The following is a 25,074-nucleotide window of genomic DNA, read 5'->3' as shown; positions in this document are numbered from 1 at the left end:
GATGGTAAGATGAAAGAAATTAGGACTTTATTTAGACTTCTATATTTGTATGAACGCAAGTTTGAGCATAAGAGTCTCAACTTCACTGTTGCTGAACTGGTAGGATTTGGCTAAAGAGAAGATGGAAATGATGCTATTCATAGTTTCTATAATTTCCGTTAACTGTAGCATAACCCTTCCTCTCTCAACTTATCAGCTGGCTTAATTGCTACTGGTGTACCATATCCTAAAACTAAAGAAGTGAGAATGGTGCGCTGCCACTTGGCTGGCAAAAAGATCTATGTCCTAATGTACGTGCTACAATTGTTCAGAGAGTTTTAGCAAATGAGTCAAGGGAATGCAGAGAAGTATGGGAGGTTATAAACACAAATTGAGATTTGATTTTTTTATTGAGCTGTTGATTTTCACAATAAAACAGACTCCATAGTATAGATCTGGTAACCATTTATATAAATCAAAACTTTTTGTATTGCTTATATTAAATGAACTAACAGTGGACTTTTCCATCTGCAGATTATACTGAATGACCAGCAGTGGCAGTGTTTCACAGCAGAGTTTCTCTGAATTGCCGAGACTGAAGCAAAAAAAAAAAGGAAGTCTTCTGGCATAGTGCATCATTTTACCAATTTACGTGGTAAGTAAAACGCCCAATCATTCTTTTAGGCATTAAAAAGATGTTCATAGCAACGGAATGTCCTCACTACTTTTTAGTGGAAACCTGTGCCTGAATATCATTTCTGTCAAGAAAGAAGTAATATGGATCACATTATGTTGGTCATGATAGTTAATAAAAGCCTGACTGACTCGAACTCTACTAAAACCTGCTTTAGATCCTGGTGATAGCAATGTTCCATTCGAGGAAATTGCTGCCTTTGAGGCTGAAATGCACCATCTCACGTATGAAAAATAGTGTTACATTCTCACGGTAGGAAGCTCATTTAACCTCTTCTCCTGCACTCTGTATGTTGGGCTCTGATACTCAAGATGGATTTTTGTTAAGGATAATCTGTCTTTGTACCCCCATCCCACTTTCAAAAAGGACACAGAGCTTTGACTGTTTCAGATTCCTTTACCATTCCCCCTCCTACGTGGCTGGCAGTCATGAATACAGATAGTAACCTACTGCATAACTTCTCATATCTCATCCTCCTGTGTGGTCAGCTTCCACAAGGACAATTGGTCCAGGGGGGGCTGACATCATAAAGCTAAAGCAAGAAGTTGTCTGACATGTGGTGCCATTCTGTTGCCTACCAGTCTGACATCATAAAGCTAAAGCAAGATGCTTTCTGACATGAGAACCACTCTGTTGCCTAACAAAGAGTAGGATAGATTTATCTTGGTAATGATATGAGTTGCAGGGTAGACAGGATGCCCAACTGAAAGTGTTGATGGTAAGATGAAAGAAATTAGGACTTTATTTAGACTTCTATATTTGTATGAACGCAAGTTTGAGCATAAGAGTCTCAACTTCACTGTTGCTGAACTGGTAGGATTTGGCTAAAGAGAAGATGGAAATGATGCTATTCATAGTTTCTATCATTCCCGTTAACTGTAGCATAACCCTTCCTCTCTCAACTTATCAGCTGGCTTAATTGCTACTGGTGTACCATATCCTAAAACTAAAGAAGTGAGAATGGTGCGCTGCCACTTGGCTGGCAAAAAGATCTATGTCCTAATGTACGTGCTACAATTGTTTAGAGAGTTTTAGCAAATGAGTCAAGGGAATGCAGAGAAGTATGGGAGGTTATAAACACAAATTGAGATTTGATTTTTTTATTGAGCTGTTGATTTTCACAATATAACAGACTCCATAGTATAGATCTGGTAACCATTTATATAAATCAAAACTTTTTGTATTGCTTATATTAAATTACTAACAGTGGACTTTTCCATCTGCAGAATATACTGAATGACCAGCAGTGGCAGTGTTTCACAGCAGAGTTTCTCTGAATTGCCGAGACTGAAGCAAAAAAAAAAAGGAAGTCTTCTGGCATAGTGCATCATTTTACCAATTTACGTGGTAAGTAAAATGCCCAATCATTCTTTTAGGCATTAAAAAGATGTTCATAGCAACGGAATGTCCTCACTACTTTTTAGTGGAAACCTGTGCCTGAATATCATTTCTGTCAAGAAAGAAGTAATATGGATCACATTATGTTGGTCATGATAGTTAATAAAAGACTGACTGACTCGAACTCTACTAAAACCTGCTTTAGATCCTGGTGATAGCAATGTTCCATTCGAGGAAATTGCTGCCTTTGAGGCTGAAATGCACCATCTCTCGTATGAAAAATAGTGTTACATTCTCACGGTAGGAAGCTCATTTAACCTCTTCTCCTGCACTCTGTATGTTGGGCTCTGATACTCAAGATGGATTTTTGTTAAGGATAATCTGTCTTTGTACCCCCATCCCACTTTCAAAAAGGACACAGAGCTTTGACTGTTTCAGATTCCTTTACCATTCCCCCTCCTACGTGGCTGGCAGTCATGAATACGGATAGTAACCTACTGCATAACTTCTCATATCTCATCCTCCTGTGTGGTCAGCTTCCACAAGGACAATTGGTCCAGGGGGGCCTGACATCATAAAGCTAAAGCAAGAAGTTGTCTGACATGTGGTGCCATTCTGTTGCCTAGCAGTCTGACATCATAAAGCTAAAGCAAGATGCTTTCTGACATGAGAGCCACTCTGTTGCCTAACAAAGAGTAGGATAGATTTATCTTGGTAATGATATGAGTTGCAGGGTAGACAGGATGCCCAACTGAAAGTGTTGATGGTAAGATGAAAGAAATTAGGACTTTATTTAGACTTCTATATTTGTATGAACGCAAGTTTGAGCATAAGAGTCTCAACTTCACTGTTGCTGAACTGGTAGGATTTGGCTAAAGAGAAGATGGAAATGATGCTATTCATAGTTTCTATCATTCCCGTTAACTGTAGCATAACCCTTCCTCTCTCAACTTATCAGCTGGCTTAATTGCTACTGGTGTACCATATCCTAAAACTAAAGAAGTGAGAATGGTGCGCTGCCACTTGGCTGGCAAAAAGATCTATGTCCTAATGTACGTGCTACAATTGTTTAGAGAGTTTTAGCAAATGAGTCAAGGGAATGCAGAGAAGTATGGGAGGTTATAAACACAAATTGAGATTTGATTTTTTTATTGAGCTGTTGATTTTCACAATAAAACAGACTCCATAGTATAGATCTGGTAACCCTTATATTAAATGTACTAACAGTGGACTTTTCCATCTGCAGATTATACTGAATGACCAGCAGTGGCAGTGTTTCACAGCAGAGTTTCTCTGAATTGCCGAGACTGAAGCAAAAAAAAAAAGGAAGTCTTCTGGCATAGTGCATTATTTTACCAATTTACGTGGTAAGTAAAACGCCCAATCATTCTTTTAGGCATTAAAAAGATGTTCATAGCAACGGAATGTCCTCACTACTTTATAGTGGAAACCTGTGCCTGAATATCATTTCTGTCAAGAAAGAAGTAATATGGATCACATTATGTTGGTCATGATAGTTAATAAAAGACTGACTGACTCGAACTCTACTAAAACCTGCTTTAGATCCTGGTGATAGCAATGTTCCATTCGAGGAAATTGCTGCCTTTGAGGCTGAAATGCACCATCTCACGAATGAAAAATAGTGTTACATTCTCACGGTAGGAAGCTCATTTAACCTCTTCTCCTACACTCTGTATGTTGGGCTCTGATACTCAAGATGGATTTTTGTTAAGGATAATCTGTCTTTGTACCCCCATCCCACTTTCAAAAAGGACACAGAGCTTTGACTTTTTCAGATTCCTTTACCATTCCCCCTCCTACGTGGCTGGCAGTCATGAATACGGATAGTAACCTACTGCATAACTTCTGATATCTCATCCTCCTGTGTGGTCAGCTTCCACAAGGACAATTGGTCCAGTGGTGTCTGACATCATAAAGCTAAAGCAAGAAGTTGTCTGACATGTGGTGCCATTCTGTTGCCTAGCAGTCTGACATCATAAAGCTAAAGCAAGATGCTTTCTGACATGAGAGCCACTCTGTTGCCTAACAAAGAGTAGGATAGATTTATCTTGGTAAGGATATGAGTTGCAGGGTAGACAGGATGCCCAACTGAAAGTGTTGATGGTAAGATGAAAGAAATTAGGACTTTATTTAGACTTCTATATTTGTATGAACGCAAGTTTGAGCATAAGAGTCTCAACTTCACTGTTGCTGAACTGGTACGATTTGGCTAAAGAGAAGATGGAAATGATGCTATTCATAGTTTCTATCATTCCCGTTAACTGTAGCATAACCCTTCCTCTCTCAACTGATCAGCTGGCTTAATTGCTACTGGTGTACCATATCCTAAAACTAAAGAAGTGAGAATGGTGCGCTGCCACTTGGCTGGCAAAAAGATCTATGTCCTAATGTACGTGCTACAATTGTTTAGAGAGTTTTAGCAAATGAGTCAAGGGAATGCAGAGAAGTATGGGAGGTTATAAACACAAATTGAGATTTGATTTTTTTATTGAGCTGTTGATTTTCACAATATAACAGACTCCATAGTATAGATCTGGTAACCATTTATATAAATCAAAACTTTTTGTATTGCTTATATTAAATTACTAACAGTGGACTTTTCCATCTGCAGAATATACTGAATGACCAGCAGTGGCAGTGTTTCACAGCAGAGTTTCTCTGAATTGCCGAGACTGAAGCAAAAAAAAAGGAAGTCTTCTGGCATAGTGCATCATTTTACCAATTTACGTGGTAAGTAAAATGCCCAATCATTCTTTTAGGCATTAAAAAGATGTTCATAGCAACGGAATGTCCTCACTACTTTATAGTGGAAACCTGTGCCTGAATATCATTTCTGTCAAGAAAGAAGTAATATGGATCACATTATGTTGGTCATGATAGTTAATAAAAGACTGACTGACTCGAACTCTACTAAAACCTGCTTTAGATCCTGGTGATAGCAATGTTCCATTCGAGGAAATTGCTGCCTTTGAGGCTGAAATGCACCATCTCACGTGTGAAAAATAGTGTTACATTCTCACGGTAGGAAGCTCATTTAACCTCTTCTCCTGCACTCTGTATGTTGGGCTCTGATACTCAAGATGGATTTTTGTTAAGGATAATCTGTCTTTGTACCCCCATCCCACTTTCAAAAAGGACACAGAGCTTTGACTGTTTCAGATTCCTTTACCATTCCCCCTCCTACGTGGCTGGCAGTCATGAATACAGATAGTAACCTACTGCATAACTTCTGATATCTCATCCTCCTGTGTGGTCAGCTTCCACAAGGACAATTGGTCCAGGGGTGTCTGACATCATAAAGCTAAAGCAAGAAGTTGTCTGACATGTGGTGCCATTCTGTTGCCTAGCAGTCTGACATCATAAAGCTAAAGCAAGATGCTTTCTGACATGAGAGCCACTCTGTTGCCTAACAAAGAGTAGGATAGATTTATCTTGGTAAGGATATGAGTTGCAGGGTAGACAGGATGCCCAACTGAAAGTGTTGATGGTAAGATGAAAGAAATTAGGACTTTATTTAGACTTCTATATTTGTATGAACGCAAGTTTGAGCATAAGAGTCTCAACTTCACTGTTGCTGAACTGGTACGATTTGGCTAAAGAGAAGATGGAAATGATGCTATTCATAGTTTCTATCATTCCCGTTAACTGTAGCATAACCCTTCCTCTCTCAACTGATCAGCTGGCTTAATTGCTACTGGTGTACCATATCCTAAAACTAAAGAAGTGAGAATGGTGCGCTGCCACTTGGCTGGCAAAAAGATCTATGTCCTAATGTACGTGCTACAATTGTTTAGAGAGTTTTAGCAAATGAGTCAAGGGAATGCAGAGAAGTATGGGAGGTTAGAAACACAAATTGAGATTTGATTTTTTTATTGAGCTGTTGATTTTCACAATAAAACAGACTCCATAGTATAGATCTGGTAACCATTTATATAAATCAAAACTTTTTGTATTGCTTATATTAAATGTACTAACAGTGGACTTTTCCATCTGCAGATTATACTGAATGACCAGCAGTGGCAGTGTTTCACAGCAGAGTTTCTCTGAATTGCCGAGACTGAAGCAAAAAAAAAAAGGAAGTCTTCTGGCATAGTGCATCATTTTACCAATTTACGTGGTAAGTAAAACGCCCAATCATTCTTTTAGGCATTAAAAAGATGTTCATAGCAACGGAATGTCCTCACTACTTTATAGTGGAAACCTGTGCCTGAATATCATTTCTGTCAAGAAAGAAGTAATATGGATCACATTATGTTGGTCATGATAGTTAATAAAAGACTGACTGACTCGAACTCTACTAAAACCTGCTTTAGATCCTGGTGATAGCAATGTTCCATTCGAGGAAATTGCTGCCTTTGAGGCTGAAATGCACCATCTCTCGTATGAAAAATAGTGTTACATTCTCACGGTAGGAAGCTCATTTAACCTCTTCTCCTGCACTCTGTATGTTGGGCTCTGATACTCAAGATGGATTTTCGTTAAGGATAATCTGTCTTTGTACCCCCATCCCACTTTCAAAAAGGACACAGAGCTTTGACTGTTTCAGATTCCTTTACCATTCCCCCTCCTACGTGGCTGGCAGTCATGAATACAGATAGTAACCTACTGCATAACTTCTGATATCTCATCCTCCTGTGTGGTCAGCTTCCACAAGGACAATTGGTCCAGGGGGGCCTGACATCATAAAGCTAAAGCAAGAAGTTGTCTGACATGTGGTGCCATTCTGTTGCCTAGCAGTCTGACATCATAAAGCTAAAGCAAGATGCTTTCTGACATGAGAGCCACTCTGTTGCCTAACAAAGAGTAGGATAGATTTATCTTGGTAATGATATGAGTTGCAGGGTAGACAGGATGCCCAACTGAAAGTGTTGATGGTAAGATGAAAGAAATTAGGACTTTATTTAGACTTCTATATTTGTATGAACGCAAGTTTGAGCATAAGAGTCTCAACTTCACTGTTGCTGAACTGGTAGGATTTGGCTAAAGAGAAGATAGAAATGATGCTATTCATAGTTTCTATCATTCCCGTTAACTGTAGCATAACCCTTCCTCTCTCAACTTATCAGCTGGCTTAATTGCTACTGGTGTACCATATCCTAAAACTAAAGAAGTGATAATGGTGCGCTGCCACTTGGCTGGCAAAAAGATCTATGTCCTAATGTACGTGCTACAATTGTTTAGAGAGTTTTAGCAAATGAGTCAAGGGAATGCAGAGAAGTATGGGAGGTTATAAACACAAATTGAGATTTGATTTTTTTATTGAGCTGTTGATTTTCACAATATAACAGACTCCATAGTATAGATCTGGTAACCATTTATATAAATCAAAACTTTTTGTATTGCTTATATTAAATTACTAACAGTGGACTTTTCCATCTGCAGAATATACTGAATGACCAGCAGTGGCAGTGTTTCACAGCAGAGTTTCTCTGAATTGCCGAGACTGAAGCAAAAAAAAAAAAGGAAGTCTTCTGGCATAGTACATCATTTTACCAATTTACGTGGTAAGTAAAATGCCCAATCATTCTTTTAGGCATTAAAAAGATGTTCATAGCAACGGAATGTCCTCACTACTTTTTAGTGGAAACCTGTGCCTGAATATCATTTCTGTCAAGAAAGAAGTAATATGGATCACATTATGTTGGTCATGATAGTTAATAAAAGACTGACTGACTCGAACTCTACTAAAACCTGCTTTAGATCCTGGTGATAGCAATGTTCCATTCGAGGAAATTGCTGCCTTTGAGGCTGAAATGCACCATCTCACGTATGAAAAATAGTGTTACATTCTCACGGTAGGAAGCTCATTTAACCTCTTCTCCTGCACTCTGTATGTTGGGCTCTGATACTCAAGATGGATTTTTGTTAAGGATAATCTGTCTTTGTACCCCCATCCCACTTTCAAAAAGGACACAGAGCTTTGACTGTTTCAGATTCCTTTACCATTCCCCCTCCTACGTGGCTGGCAGTCATGAATACAGATAGTAACCTACTGCATAACTTCTGATATCTCATCCTCCTGTGTGGTCAGCTTCCACAAGGACAATTGGTCCAGGGGTGTCTGACATCATAAAGCTAAAGCAAGAAGTTGTCTGACATGTGGTGCCATTCTGTTGCCTAGCAGTCTGACATCATAAAGCTAAAGCAAGATGCTTTCTGACATGAGAGCCACTCTGTTGCCTAACAAAGAGTAGGATACATTTATCTTGGTAAGGATATGAGTTGCAGGGTAGACAGGATGCCCAACTGAAAGTGTTGATGGTAAGATGAAAGAAATTAGGACTTTATTTAGACTTCTATATTTGTATGAACGCAAGTTTGAGCATAAGAGTCTCAACTTCACTGTTGCTGAACTGGTAGGATTTGGCTAAAGAGAAGATGGAAATGATGCTATTCATAGTTTCTATAATTTCCGTTAACTGTAGCATAACCCTTCCTCTCTCAACTTATCAGCTGGCTTAATTGCTACTGGTGTACCATATCCTAAAACTAAAGAAGTGAGAATGGTGCGCTGCCACTTGGCTGGCAAAAAGATCTATGTCCTAATGTACGTGCTACAATTGTTCAGAGAGTTTTAGCAAATGAGTCAAGGGAATGCAGAGAAGTATGGGAGGTTATAAACACAAATTGAGATTTGATTTTTTTATTGAGCTGTTGATTTTCACAATAAAACAGACTCCATAGTATAGATCTGGTAACCATTTATATAAATCAAAACTTTTTGTATTGCTTATATTAAATGAACTAACAGTGGACTTTTCCATCTGCAGATTATACTGAATGACCAGCAGTGGCAGTGTTTCACAGCAGAGTTTCTCTGAATTGCCGAGACTGAAGCAAAAAAAAAAAGGAAGTCTTCTGGCATAGTGCATCATTTTACCAATTTACGTGGTAAGTAAAACGCCCAATCATTCTTTTAGGCATTAAAAAGATGTTCATAGCAACGGAATGTCCTCACTACTTTATAGTGGAAACCTGTGCCTGAATATCATTTCTGTCAAGAAAGAAGTAATATGGATCACATTATGTTGGTCATGATAGTTAATAAAAGACTGACTGACTCGAACTCTACTAAAACCTGCTTTAGATCCTGGTGATAGCAATGTTCCATTCGAGGAAATTGCTGCCTTTGAGGCTGAAATGCACCATCTCTCGTATGAAAAATAGTGTTACATTCTCACGGTAGGAAGCTCATTTAACCTCTTCTCCTGCACTCTGTATGTTGGGCTCTGATACTCAAGATGGATTTTCGTTAAGGATAATCTGTCTTTGTACCCCCATCCCACTTTCAAAAAGGACACAGAGCTTTGACTGTTTCAGATTCCTTTACCATTCCCCCTCCTACGTGGCTGGCAGTCATGAATACAGATAGTAACCTACTGCATAACTTCTGATATCTCATCCTCCTGTGTGGTCAGCTTCCACAAGGACAATTGGTCCAGGGGGGCCTGACATCATAAAGCTAAAGCAAGAAGTTGTCTGACATGTGGTGCCATTCTGTTGCCTAGCAGTCTGACATCATAAAGCTAAAGCAAGATGCTTTCTGACATGAGAGCCACTCTGTTGCCTAACAAAGAGTAGGAAAGATTTATCTTGGTAATGATATGAGTTGCAGGGTAGACAGGATGCCCAACTGAAAGTGTTGATGGTAAGATGAAAGAAATTAGGACTTTATTTAGACTTCTATATTTGTATGAACGCAAGTTTGAGCATAAGAGTCTCAACTTCACTGTTGCTGAACTGGTAGGATTTGGCTAAAGAGAAGATAGAAATGATGCTATTCATAGTTTCTATCATTCCCGTTAACTGTAGCATAACCCTTCCTCTCTCAACTTATCAGCTGGCTTAATTGCTACTGGTGTACCATATCCTAAAACTAAAGAAGTGATAATGGTGCGCTGCCACTTGGCTGGCAAAAAGATCTATGTCCTAATGTACGTGCTACAATTGTTTAGAGAGTTTTAGCAAATGAGTCAAGGGAATGCAGAGAAGTATGGGAGGTTATAAACACAAATTGAGATTTGATTTTTTTATTGAGCTGTTGATTTTCACAATATAACAGACTCCATAGTATAGATCTGGTAACCATTTATATAAATCAAAACTTTTTGTATTGCTTATATTAAATTACTAACAGTGGACTTTTCCATCTGCAGAATATACTGAATGACCAGCAGTGGCAGTGTTTCACAGCAGAGTTTCTCTGAATTGCCGAGACTGAAGCAAAAAAAAAAAAGGAAGTCTTCTGGCATAGTACATCATTTTACCAATTTACGTGGTAAGTAAAATGCCCAATCATTCTTTTAGGCATTAAAAAGATGTTCATAGCAACGGAATGTCCTCACTACTTTTTAGTGGAAACCTGTGCCTGAATATCATTTCTGTCAAGAAAGAAGTAATATGGATCACATTATGTTGGTCATGATAGTTAATAAAAGACTGACTGACTCGAACTCTACTAAAACCTGCTTTAGATCCTGGTGATAGCAATGTTCCATTCGAGGAAATTGCTGCCTTTGAGGCTGAAATGCACCATCTCACGTATGAAAAATAGTGTTACATTCTCACGGTAGGAAGCTCATTTAACCTCTTCTCCTGCACTCTGTATGTTGGGCTCTGATACTCAAGATGGATTTTTGTTAAGGATAATCTGTCTTTGTACCCCCATCCCACTTTCAAAAAGGACACAGAGCTTTGACTGTTTCAGATTCCTTTACCATTCCCCCTCCTACGTGGCTGGCAGTCATGAATACAGATAGTAACCTACTGCATAACTTCTGATATCTCATCCTCCTGTGTGGTCAGCTTCCACAAGGACAATTGGTCCAGGGGTGTCTGACATCATAAAGCTAAAGCAAGAAGTTGTCTGACATGTGGTGCCATTCTGTTGCCTAGCAGTCTGACATCATAAAGCTAAAGCAAGATGCTTTCTGACATGAGAGCCACTCTGTTGCCTAACAAAGAGTAGGATACATTTATCTTGGTAAGGATATGAGTTGCAGGGTAGACAGGATGCCCAACTGAAAGTGTTGATGGTAAGATGAAAGAAATTAGGACTTTATTTAGACTTCTATATTTGTATGAACGCAAGTTTGAGCATAAGAGTCTCAACTTCACTGTTGCTGAACTGGTAGGATTTGGCTAAAGAGAAGATGGAAATGATGCTATTCATAGTTTCTATAATTTCCGTTAACTGTAGCATAACCCTTCCTCTCTCAACTTATCAGCTGGCTTAATTGCTACTGGTGTACCATATCCTAAAACTAAAGAAGTGAGAATGGTGCGCTGCCACTTGGCTGGCAAAAAGATCTATGTCCTAATGTACGTGCTACAATTGTTCAGAGAGTTTTAGCAAATGAGTCAAGGGAATGCAGAGAAGTATGGGAGGTTATAAACACAAATTGAGATTTGATTTTTTTATTGAGCTGTTGATTTTCACAATAAAACAGACTCCATAGTATAGATCTGGTAACCATTTATATAAATCAAAACTTTTTGTATTGCTTATATTAAATGAACTAACAGTGGACTTTTCCATCTGCAGATTATACTGAATGACCAGCAGTGGCAGTGTTTCACAGCAGAGTTTCTCTGAATTGCCGAGACTGAAGCAAAAAAAAAAAGGAAGTCTTCTGGCATAGTGCATCATTTTACCAATTTACGTGGTAAGTAAAACGCCCAATCATTCTTTTAGGCATTAAAAAGATGTTCATAGCAACGGAATGTCCTCACTACTTTTTAGTGGAAACCTGTGCCTGAATATCATTTCTGTCAAGAAAGAAGTAATATGGATCACATTATGTTGGTCATGATAGTTAATAAAAGCCTGACTGACTCGAACTCTACTAAAACCTGCTTTAGATCCTGGTGATAGCAATGTTCCATTCGAGGAAATTGCTGCCTTTGAGGCTGAAATGCACCATCTCACGTATGAAAAATAGTGTTACATTCTCACGGTAGGAAGCTCATTTAACCTCTTCTCCTGCACTCTGTATGTTGGGCTCTGATACTCAAGATGGATTTTTGTTAAGGATAATCTGTCTTTGTACCCCCATCCCACTTTCAAAAAGGACACAGAGCTTTGACTGTTTCAGATTCCTTTACCATTCCCCCTCCTACGTGGCTGGCAGTCATGAATACAGATAGTAACCTACTGCATAACTTCTCATATCTCATCCTCCTGTGTGGTCAGCTTCCACAAGGACAATTGGTCCAGGGGGGCCTGACATCATAAAGCTAAAGCAAGAAGTTGTCTGACATGTGGTGCCATTCTGTTGCCTACCAGTCTGACATCATAAAGCTAAAGCAAGATGCTTTCTGACATGAGAACCACTCTGTTGCCTAACAAAGAGTAGGATAGATTTATCTTGGTAATGATATGAGTTGCAGGGTAGACAGGATGCCCAACTGAAAGTGTTGATGGTAAGATGAAAGAAATTAGGACTTTATTTAGACTTCTATATTTGTATGAACGCAAGTTTGAGCATAAGAGTCTCAACTTCACTGTTGCTGAACTGGTAGGATTTGGCTAAAGAGAAGATGGAAATGATGCTATTCATAGTTTCTATCATTCCCGTTAACTGTAGCATAACCCTTCCTCTCTCAACTTATCAGCTGGCTTAATTGCTACTGGTGTACCATATCCTAAAACTAAAGAAGTGAGAATGGTGCGCTGCCACTTGGCTGGCAAAAAGATCTATGTCCTAATGTACGTGCTACAATTGTTTAGAGAGTTTTAGCAAATGAGTCAAGGGAATGCAGAGAAGTATGGGAGGTTATAAACACAAATTGAGATTTGATTTTTTTATTGAGCTGTTGATTTTCACAATATAACAGACTCCATAGTATAGATCTGGTAACCATTTATATAAATCAAAACTTTTTGTATTGCTTATATTAAATTACTAACAGTGGACTTTTCCATCTGCAGAATATACTGAATGACCAGCAGTGGCAGTGTTTCACAGCAGAGTTTCTCTGAATTGCCGAGACTGAAGCAAAAAAAAAAAGGAAGTCTTCTGGCATAGTGCATCATTTTACCAATTTACGTGGTAAGTAAAATGCCCAATCATTCTTTTAGGCATTAAAAAGATGTTCATAGCAACGGAATGTCCTCACTACTTTTTAGTGGAAACCTGTGCCTGAATATCATTTCTGTCAAGAAAGAAGTAATATGGATCACATTATGTTGGTCATGATAGTTAATAAAAGACTGACTGACTCGAACTCTACTAAAACCTGCTTTAGATCCTGGTGATAGCAATGTTCCATTCGAGGAAATTGCTGCCTTTGAGGCTGAAATGCACCATCTCTCGTATGAAAAATAGTGTTACATTCTCACGGTAGGAAGCTCATTTAACCTCTTCTCCTGCACTCTGTATGTTGGGCTCTGATACTCAAGATGGATTTTTGTTAAGGATAATCTGTCTTTGTACCCCCATCCCACTTTCAAAAAGGACACAGAGCTTTGACTGTTTCAGATTCCTTTACCATTCCCCCTCCTACGTGGCTGGCAGTCATGAATACGGATAGTAACCTACTGCATAACTTCTCATATCTCATCCTCCTGTGTGGTCAGCTTCCACAAGGACAATTGGTCCAGGGGGGCCTGACATCATAAAGCTAAAGCAAGAAGTTGTCTGACATGTGGTGCCATTCTGTTGCCTAGCAGTCTGACATCATAAAGCTAAAGCAAGATGCTTTCTGACATGAGAGCCACTCTGTTGCCTAACAAAGAGTAGGATAGATTTATCTTGGTAATGATATGAGTTGCAGGGTAGACAGGATGCCCAACTGAAAGTGTTGATGGTAAGATGAAAGAAATTAGGACTTTATTTAGACTTCTATATTTGTATGAACGCAAGTTTGAGCATAAGAGTCTCAACTTCACTGTTGCTGAACTGGTAGGATTTGGCTAAAGAGAAGATGGAAATGATGCTATTCATAGTTTCTATCATTCCCGTTAACTGTAGCATAACCCTTCCTCTCTCAACTTATCAGCTGGCTTAATTGCTACTGGTGTACCATATCCTAAAACTAAAGAAGTGAGAATGGTGCGCTGCCACTTGGCTGGCAAAAAGATCTATGTCCTAATGTACGTGCTACAATTGTTTAGAGAGTTTTAGCAAATGAGTCAAGGGAATGCAGAGAAGTATGGGAGGTTATAAACACAAATTGAGATTTGATTTTTTTATTGAGCTGTTGATTTTCACAATAAAACAGACTCCATAGTATAGATCTGGTAACCATTTATATAAATCAAAACTTTTTGTATTGCTTATATTAAATTACTAACAGTGGACTTTTCCATCTGCAGAATATACTGAATGACCAGCAGTGGCAGTGTTTCACAGCAGAGTTTCTCTGAATTGCCGAGACTGAAGCAAAAAAAAAAAGGAAGTCTTCTGGCATAGTGCATCATTTTACCAATTTACGTGGTAAGTAAAATGCCCAATCATTCTTTTAGGCATTAAAAAGATGTTCATAGCAACGGAATGTCCTCACTACTTTTTAGTGGAAACCTGTGCCTGAATATCATTTCTGTCAAGAAAGAAGTAATATGGATCACATTATGTTGGTCATGATAGTTAATAAAAGACTGACTGACTCGAACTCTACTAAAACCTGCTTTAGATCCTGGTGATAGCAATGTTCCATTCGAGGAAATTGCTGCCTTTGAGGCTGAAATGCACCATCTCTCGTATGAAAAATAGTGTTACATTCTCACGGTAGGAAGCTCATTTAACCTCTTCTCCTGCACTCTGTATGTTGGGCTCTGATACTCAAGATGGATTTTTGTTAAGGATAATCTGTCTTTGTACCCCCATCCCACTTTCAAAAAGGACACAGAGCTTTGACTGTTTCAGATTCCTTTACCATTCCCCCTCCTACGTGGCTGGCAGTCATGAATACGGATAGTAACCTACTGCATAACTTCTCATATCTCATCCTCCTGTGTGGTCAGCTTCCACAAGGACAATTGGTCCAGGGGGGCCTGACATCATAAAGCTAAAGCAAGAAGTTGTCTGACATGTGGTGCCATTCTGTTGCCTAGCAGTCTGACATCATAAAGCTAAAGCAAGATGCTTTCTGACATGAGAGCCACTCTGTTGCCTAACAAAGAGTAGGATAGATTTATCTTGGTAATGATATGAGTTGCAGGGTAGACAGGATGCCCAACTGAAAGTGTTGATGGTAAGATGAAAGAAATTAGGACTTTATTTAGACTTCTATATTTGTATGAACGCAAGTTTGAGCATAAGAGTCTCAACTTCACTGTTGCTGAACTGGTAGGATTTGGCTAAAGAGAAGATGGAAATGATGCTATTCATAGTTTCTATCATTCCCGTTAACTGTAGCATAACCCTTCCTCTCTCAACTTATCAGCTGGCTTAATTGCTACTGGTGTACCATATCCTAAAACTAAAGAAGTGAGAATGGTGCGCTGCCACTTGGCTGGCAAAAAGATCTATGTCCTAATGTACGTGCTACAATTGTTTAGAGAGTTTTAGCAAATGAGTCAAGGGAATGCAGAGAAGTATGGGAGGTTATAAACACAAATTGAGATTTGATTTTTTTATTGAGCTGTTGATTTTCACAATAAAACAGACTCCATAGTATAGATCTGGTAACCCTTATATTAAATGTACTAACAGTGGACTTTTCCATCTGCAGATTATACTGAATGACCAGCAGTGGCAGTGTTTCACAGCAGAGTTTCTCTGAATTGCCGAGACTGAAGCAAAAAAAAAAAGGAAGTCTTCTGGCATAGTGCATTATTTTACCAATTTACGTGGTAAGTAAAACGCCCAATCATTCTTTTAGGCATTAAAAAGATGTTCATAGCAACGGAATGTCCTCACTACTTTATAGTGGAAACCTGTGCCTGAATATCATTTCTGTCAAGAAAGAAGTAATATGGATCACATTATGTTGGTCATGATAGTTAATAAAAGACTGACTGACTCGAACTCTACTAAAACCTGCTTTAGATCCTGGTGATAGCAATGTTCCATTCGAGGAAATTGCTGCCTTTGAGGCTGAAATGCACCATCTCACGAATGAAAAATAGTGTTACATTCTCACGGTAGGAAGCTCATTTAACCTCTTCTCCTACACTCTGTATGTTGGGCTCTGATACTCAAGATGGATTTTTGTTAAGGATAATCTGTCTTTGTACCCCCATCCCACTTTCAAAAAGGACACAGAGCTTTGACTTTTTCAGATTCCTTTACCATTCCCCCTCCTACGTGGCTGGCAGTCATGAATACGGATAGTAACCTACTGCATAACTTCTGATATCTCATCCTCCTGTGTGGTCAGCTTCCACAAGGACAATTGGTCCAGTGGTGTCTGACATCATAAAGCTAAAGCAAGAAGTTGTCTGACATGTGGTGCCATTCTGTTGCCTAACAAAGAGTAGGATACATTTATCTTGGTAATGATATGAGTTGCAGGGTAGACAGGATGCCCAACTGAAAGTGTTGATGATAAGATGAAAGAAATTAGGACTTTATTTAGACTTCTATATTTGTATGAACGCAAGTTTGAGCATAAGGGTCTCAACTTCACTGTTGCTGAACTGGTAGGATTTGGCTAAAGAGAAGATGGAAATGATGCTATTCATAGTTTCTATCATTCCCGTTAACTGTAGCATAACCCTTCCTCTCTCAACTTATCAGCTGGCTTAATTTGTACTGGTGTACCATATCCTAAAACTAAAGAAGTGAGAATGGTGCGCTGCCACTTGGCTGGCAAAAAGATCTATGTCCTAATGTACGTGCTACAATTGTTTAGAGAGTTTTAGCAAATGAGTCAAGGGAATGCAGAGAAGTATGGGAGGTTATAAACACAAATTGAGATTTGATTTTTTTATTGAGCTGTTGATTTTCACAATAAAACAGACTCCATAGTATAGATCTGGTAACCCTTTATATAAATCAAAACTTTTTGTATTGCTTATATTAAATGTACTAACAGTGGACTTTTCCATCTGCAGATTATACTGAATGACCAGCAGTGGCAGTGTTTCACAGCAGAGTTTCTCTGAATTGCCGAGACTGAAGCAAAAAAAAAAGGAAGTCTTCTGGCATAGTGCATCATTTTACCAATTTACGTGGTAAGTAAAACGCCCAATCATTCTTTTAGGCATTAAAAAGATGTTCATAGCAACGGAATGTCCTCCCTACTTTATAGTGGAAACCTGTGCCTGAATATCATTTCTGTCAAGAAAGAAGTAATATGGATCACATTATGTTGGTCATGATAGTTAATAAAAGACTGACTGACTCGAACTCTACTAAAACCTGCTTTAGATCCTGGTGATAGCAATGTTCCATTCGAGGAAATTGCTGCCTTTGAGGCTGAAATGCACCATCTCTCGTATGAAAAATAGTGTTACATTCTCACGGTAGGAAGCTCATTTAACCTCTTCTCCTGCACTCTGTATGTTGGGCTCTGATACTCAAGATGGATTTTTGTTAAGGATAATCTGTCTTTGTACCCCCATCCCACTTTCAAAAAGGACACAGAGCTTTGACTGTTTCAGATTCCTTTACCATTCCCCCTCCTACGTGGCTGGCAGTCATGAATACGGATAGTAACCTACTGCATAACTTCTGATATCTCATCCTCCTGTGTGGTCAGCTTCCACAAGGACAATTGGTCCAGTGGTGTCTGACATCATAAAGCTAAAGCAAGAAGTTGTCTGACATGTGGTGCCATTCTGTTGCCTAACAAAGAGTAGGATACATTTATCTTGGTAATGATATGAGTTGCAGGGTAGACAGGATGCCCAACTGAAAGTGTTGATGATAAGATGAAAGAAATTAGGACTTTATTTAGACTTCTATATTTGTATGAACGCAAGTTTGAGCATAAGGGTCTCAACTTCACTGTTGCTGAACTGGTAGGATTTGGCTAAAGAGAAGATGGAAATGATGCTATTCATAGTTTCTATCATTCCCGTTAACTGTAGCATAACCCTTCCTCTCTCAACTTATCAGCTGGCTTAATTGCTACTGGTGTACCATATCCTAAAACTAAAGAAGTGAGAATGGTGCGCTGCCACTTGGCTGGCAAAAAGATCTATGTCCTAATGTACGTGCTACAATTGTTTAGAGAGTTTTAGCAAATGAGTCAAGGGAATGCAGAGAAGTATGGGAGGTTATAAACACAAATTGAGATTTGATTTTTTTATTGAGCTGTTGATTTTCACAATATAACAGACTCCATAGTATAGATCTGGTAACCATTTATATAAATCAAAACTTTTTGTATTGCTTATATTAAATTACTAACAGTGGACTTTTCCATCTGCAGAATATACTGAATGACCAGCAGTGGCAGTGTTTCACAGCAGAGTTTCTCTGAATTGCCGAGACTGAAGCAAAAAAAAAAAAGGAAGTCTTCTGGCATAGTACATCATTTTACCAATTTACGTGGTAAGTAAAATGCCCAATCATTCTTTTAGGCATTAAAAAGATGTTCATAGCAACGGAATGTCCTCACTACTTTTTAGTGGAAACCTGTGCCTGAATATCATTTCTGTCAAGAAAGAAGTAATATGGATCACATTATGTTGGTCATGATAGTTAATAAAAGACTGACTGACTCGAACTCTACTAAAACCTGCTTTAGATCCTGGTGATAGCAATGTTCCATTCGAGGAAATTGCTGCCTTTGAGGCTGAAATGCACCATCTCACGTATGAAAAATAGTGTTACATTCTCACGGTAGGAAGCTCATTTAACCTCTTCTCCTGCACTCTGTATGTTGGGCTCTGATACTCAAGATGGATTTTTGTTAAGGATAATCTGTCTTTGTACCCCCATCCCACTTTCAAAAAGGACACAGAGCTTTGACTGTTTCAGATTCCTTTACCATTCCCCCTCCTACGTGGCTGGCAGTCATGAATACAGATAGTAACCTACTGCATAACTTCTGATATCTCATCCTCCTGTGTGGTCAGCTTCCACAAGGACAATTGGTCCAGGGGTGTCTGACATCATAAAGCTAAAGCAAGAAGTTGTCTGACATGTGGTGCCATTCTGTTGCCTAGCAGTCTGACATCATAAAGCTAAAGCAAGATGCTTTCTGACATGAGAGCCACTCTGTTGCCTAACAAAGAGTAGGATACATTTATCTTGGTAAGGATATGAGTTGCAGGGTAGACAGGATGCCCAACTGAAAGTGTTGATGGTAAGATGAAAGAAATTAGGACTTTATTTAGACTTCTATATTTGTATGAACGCAAGTTTGAGCATAAGAGTCTCAACTTCACTGTTGCTGAACTGGTAGGATTTGGCTAAAGAGAAGATGGAAATGATGCTATTCATAGTTTCTATAATTTCCGTTAACTGTAGCATAACCCTTCCTCTCTCAACTTATCAGCTGGCTTAATTGCTACTGGTGTACCATATCCTAAAACTAAAGAAGTGAGAATGGTGCGCTGCCACTTGGCTGGCAAAAAGATCTATGTCCTAATGTACGTGCTACAATTGTTCAGAGAGTTTTAGCAAATGAGTCAAGGGAATGCAGAGAAGTATGGGAGGTTATAAACACAAATTGAGATTTGATTTTTTTATTGAGCTGTTGATTTTCACAATAAAACAGACTCCATAGTATAGATCTGGTAACCATTTATATAAATCAAAACTTTTTGTATTGCTTATATTAAATGAACTAACAGTGGACTTTTCCATCTGCAGATTATACTGAATGACCAGCAGTGGCAGTGTTTCACAGCAGAGTTTCTCTGAATTGCCGAGACTGAAGCAAAAAAAAAAAGGAAGTTTTCTGGCATAGTGCATCATTTTACCAATTTACGTGGTAAGTAAAACGCCCAATCATTCTTTTAGGCATTAAAAAGATGTTCATAGCAACGGAATGTCCTCACTACTTTTTAGTGGAAACCTGTGCCTGAATATCATTTCTGTCAAGAAAGAAGTAATATGGATCACATTATGTTGGTCATGATAGTTAATAAAAGCCTGACTGACTCGAACTCTACTAAAACCTGCTTTAGATCCTGGTGATAGCAATGTTCCATTCGAGGAAATTGCTGCCTTTGAGGCTGAAATGCACCATCTCACGTATGAAAAATAGTGTTACATTCTCACGGTAGGAAGCTCATTTAACCTCTTCTCCTGCACTCTGTATGTTGGGCTCTGATACTCAAGATGGATTTTTGTTAAGGATAATCTGTCTTTGTACCCCCATCCCACTTTCAAAAAGGACACAGAGCTTTGACTGTTTCAGATTCCTTTACCATTCCCCCTCCTACGTGGCTGGCAGTCATGAATACAGATAGTAACCTACTGCATAACTTCTCATATCTCATCCTCCTGTGTGGTCAGCTTCCACAAGGACAATTGGTCCAGGGGGGCCTGACATCATAAAGCTAAAGCAAGAAGTTGTCTGACATGTGGTGCCATTCTGTTGCCTACCAGTCTGACATCATAAAGCTAAAGCAAGATGCTTTCTGACATGAGAACCACTCTGTTGCCTAACAAAGAGTAGGATAGATTTATCTTGGTAATGATATGAGTTGCAGGGTAGACAGGATGCCCAACTGAAAGTGTTGATGGTAAGATGAAAGAAATTAGGACTTTATTTAGACTTCTATATTTGTATGAACGCAAGTTTGAGCATAAGAGTCTCAACTTCACTGTTGCTGAACTGGTAGGATTTGGCTAAAGAGAAGATGGAAATGATGCTATTCATAGTTTCTATCATTCCCGTTAACTGTAGCATAACCCTTCCTCTCTCAACTTATCAGCTGGCTTAATTGCTACTGGTGTACCATATCCTAAAACTAAAGAAGTGAGAATGGTGCGCTGCCACTTGGCTGGCAAAAAGATCTATGTCCTAATGTACGTGCTACAATTGTTTAGAGAGTTTTAGCAAATGAGTCAAGGGAATGCAGAGAAGTATGGGAGGTTATAAACACAAATTGAGATTTGATTTTTTTATTGAGCTGTTGATTTTCACAATATAACAGACTCCATAGTATAGATCTGGTAACCATTTATATAAATCAAAACTTTTTGTATTGCTTATATTAAATTACTAACAGTGGACTTTTCCTTCTGCAGAATATACTGAATGACCAGCAGTGGCAGTGTTTCACAGCAGAGTTTCTCTGAATTGCCGAGACTGAAGCAAAAAAAAAAAGGAAGTCTTCTGGCATAGTGCATCATTTTACCAATTTACGTGGTAAGTAAAATGCCCAATCATTCTTTTAGGCATTAAAAAGATGTTCATAGCAACGGAATGTCCTCACTACTTTTTAGTGGAAACCTGTGCCTGAATATCATTTCTGTCAAGAAAGAAGTAATATGGATCACATTATGTTGGTCATGATAGTTAATAAAAGACTGACTGACTCGAACTCTACTAAAACCTGCTTTAGATCCTGGTGATAGCAATGTTCCATTCGAGGAAATTGCTGCCTTTGAGGCTGAAATGCACCATCTCTCGTATGAAAAATAGTGTTACATTCTCACGGTAGGAAGCTCATTTAACCTCTTCTCCTGCACTCTGTATGTTGGGCTCTGATACTCAAGATGGATTTTTGTTAAGGATAATCTGTCTTTGTACCCCCATCCCACTTTCAAAAAGGACACAGAGCTTTGACTGTTTCAGATTCCTTTACCATTCCCCCTCCTACGTGGCTGGCAGTCATGAATACGGATAGTAACCTACTGCATAACTTCTCATATCTCATCCTCCTGTGTGGTCAGCTTCCACAAGGACAATTGGTCCAGGGGGGCCTGACATCATAAAGCTAAAGCAAGAAGTTGTCTGACATGTGGTGCCATTCTGTTGCCTAGCAGTCTGACATCATAAAGCTAAAGCAAGATGCTTTCTGACATGAGAGCCACTCTGTTGCCTAACAAAGAGTAGGATAGATTTATCTTGGTAATGATATGAGTTGCAGGGTAGACAGGATGCCCAACTGAAAGTGTTGATGGTAAGATGAAAGAAATTAGGACTTTATTTAGACTTCTATATTTGTATGAACGCAAGTTTGAGCATAAGAGTCTCAACTTCACTGTTGCTGAACTGGTAGGATTTGGCTAAAGAGAAGATGGAAATGATGCTATTCATAGTTTCTATCATTCCCGTTAACTGTAGCATAACCCTTCCTCTCTCAACTTATCAGCTGGCTTAATTGCTACTGGTGTACCATATCCTAAAACTAAAGAAGTGAGAATGGTGCGCTGCCACTTGGCTGGCAAAAAGATCTATGTCCTAATGTACGTGCTACAATTGTTTAGAGAGTTTTAGCAAATGAGTCAAGGGAATGCAGAGAAGTATGGGAGGTTATAAACACAAATTGAGATTTGATTTTTTTATTGAGCTGTTGATTTTCACAATAAAACAGACTCCATAGTATAGATCTGGTAACCCTTTATATAAATCAAAACTTTTTGTATTGCTTATATTAAATGTACTAACAGTGGACTTTTCCATCTGCAGATTATACTGAATGACCAGCAGTGGCAGTGTTTCACAGCAGAGTTTCTCTGAATTGCCGAGACTGAAGCAAAAAAAAAAAGGAAGTCTTCTGGCATAGTGCATTATTTTACCAATTTACGTGGTAAGTAAAACGCCCAATCATTCTTTTAGGCATTAAAAAGATGTTCATAGCAACGGAATGTCCTCACTACTTTATAGTGGAAACCTGTGCCTGAATATCATTTCTGTCAAGAAAGAAGTAATATGGATCACATTATGTTGGTCATGATAGTTAATAAAAGACTGACTGACTCGAACTCTACTAAAACCTGCTTTAGATCCTGGTGATAGCAATGTTCCATTCGAGGAAATTGCTGCCTTTGAGGCTGAAATGCACCATCTCACGAATGAAAAATAGTGTTACATTCTCACGGTAGGAAGCTCATTTAACCTCTTCTCCTACACTCTGTATGTTGGGCTCTGATACTCAAGATGGATTTTTGTTAAGGATAATCTGTCTTTGTACCCCCATCCCACTTTCAAAAAGGACACAGAGCTTTGACTGTTTCAGATTCCTTTACCATTCCCCCTCCTACGTGGCTGGCAGTCATGAATACGGATAGTAACCTACTGCATAACTTCTCATATCTCATCCTCCTGTGTGGTCAGCTTCCACAAGGACAATTGGTCCAGGGGGGCCTGACATCATAAAGCTAAAGCAAGAAGTTGTCTGACATGTGGTGCCATTCTGTTGCCTAGCAGTCTGACATCATAAAGCTAAAGCAAGATGCTTTCTGACATGAGAGCCACTCTGTTGCCTAACAAAGAGTAGGATAGATTTATCTTGGTAATGATATGAGTTGCAGGGTAGACAGGATGCCCAACTGAAAGTGTTGATGGTAAGATGAAAGAAATTAGGACTTTATTTAGACTTCTATATTTGTATGAACGCAAGTTTGAGCATAAGAGTCTCAACTTCACTGTTGCTGAACTGGTAGGATTTGGCTAAAGAGAAGATGGAAATGATGCTATTCATAGTTTCTATCATTCCCGTTAACTGTAGCATAACCCTTCCTCTCTCAACTTATCAGCTGGCTTAATTGCTACTGGTGTACCATATCCTAAAACTAAAGAAGTGAGAATGGTGCGCTGCCACTTGGCTGGCAAAAAGATCTATGTCCTAATGTACGTGCTACAATTGTTTAGAGAGTTTTAGCAAATGAGTCAAGGGAATGCAGAGAAGTATGGGAGGTTATAAACACAAATTGAGATTTGATTTTTTTATTGAGCTGTTGATTTTCACAATAAAACAGACTCCATAGTATAGATCTGGTAACCCTTTATATAAATCAAAACTTTTTGTATTGCTTATATTAAATGTACTAACAGTGGACTTTTCCATCTGCAGATTATACTGAATGACCAGCAGTGGCAGTGTTTCACAGCAGAGTTTCTCTGAATTGCCGAGACTGAAGCAAAAAAAAAAAGGAAGTCTTCTGGCATAGTGCATTATTTTACCAATTTACGTGGTAAGTAAAACGCCCAATCATTCTTTTAGGCATTAAAAAGATGTTCATAGCAACGGAATGTCCTCACTACTTTATAGTGGAAACCTGTGCCTGAATATCATTTCTGTCAAGAAAGAAGTAATATGGATCACATTATGTTGGTCATGATAGTTAATAAAAGACTGACTGACTCGAACTCTACTAAAACCTGCTTTAGATCCTGGTGATAGCAATGTTCCATTCGAGGAAATTGCTGCCTTTGAGGCTGAAATGCACCATCTCACGAATGAAAAATAGTGTTACATTCTCACGGTAGGAAGCTCATTTAACCTCTTCTCCTACACTCTGTATGTTGGGCTCTGATACTCAAGATGGATTTTTGTTAAGGATAATCTGTCTTTGTACCCCCATCCCACTTTCAAAAAGGACACAGAGCTTTGACTGTTTCAGATTCCTTTACCATTCCCCCTCCTACGTGGCTGGCAGTCATGAATACGGATAGTAACCTACTGCATAACTTCTCATATCTCATCCTCCTGTGTGGTCAGCTTCCACAAGGACAATTGGTCCAGGGGGGCCTGACATCATAAAGCTAAAGCAAGAAGTTGTCTGACATGTGGTGCCATTCTGTTGCCTAGCAGTCTGACATCATAAAGCTAAAGCAAGATGCTTTCTGACATGAGAGCCACTCTGTTGCCTAACAAAGAGTAGGATAGATTTATCTTGGTAATGATATGAGTTGCAGGGTAGACAGGATGCCCAACTGAAAGTGTTGATGGTAAGATGAAAGAAATTAGGACTTTATTTAGACTTCTATATTTGTATGAACGCAAGTTTGAGCATAAGAGTCTCAACTTCACTGTTGCTGAACTGGTAGGATTTGGCTAAAGAGAAGATGGAAATGATGCTATTCATAGTTTCTATCATTCCCGTTAACTGTAGCATAACCCTTCCTCTCTCAACTTATCAGCTGGCTTAATTGCTACTGGTGTACCATATCCTAAAACTAAAGAAGTGAGAATGGTGCGCTGCCACTTGGCTGGCAAAAAGATCTATGTCCTAATGTACGTGCTA

The sequence above is a fragment of the Lissotriton helveticus genome, chromosome 11, assembly GCF_964261635.1.
Source record: "Lissotriton helveticus chromosome 11, aLisHel1.1, whole genome shotgun sequence".
Lineage (NCBI taxonomy): Eukaryota > Metazoa > Chordata > Amphibia > Caudata > Salamandridae > Lissotriton > Lissotriton helveticus.
The sequence above is the reverse complement of the archived record's forward strand: the minus strand, read 5'-3'. Positions refer to the sequence as shown.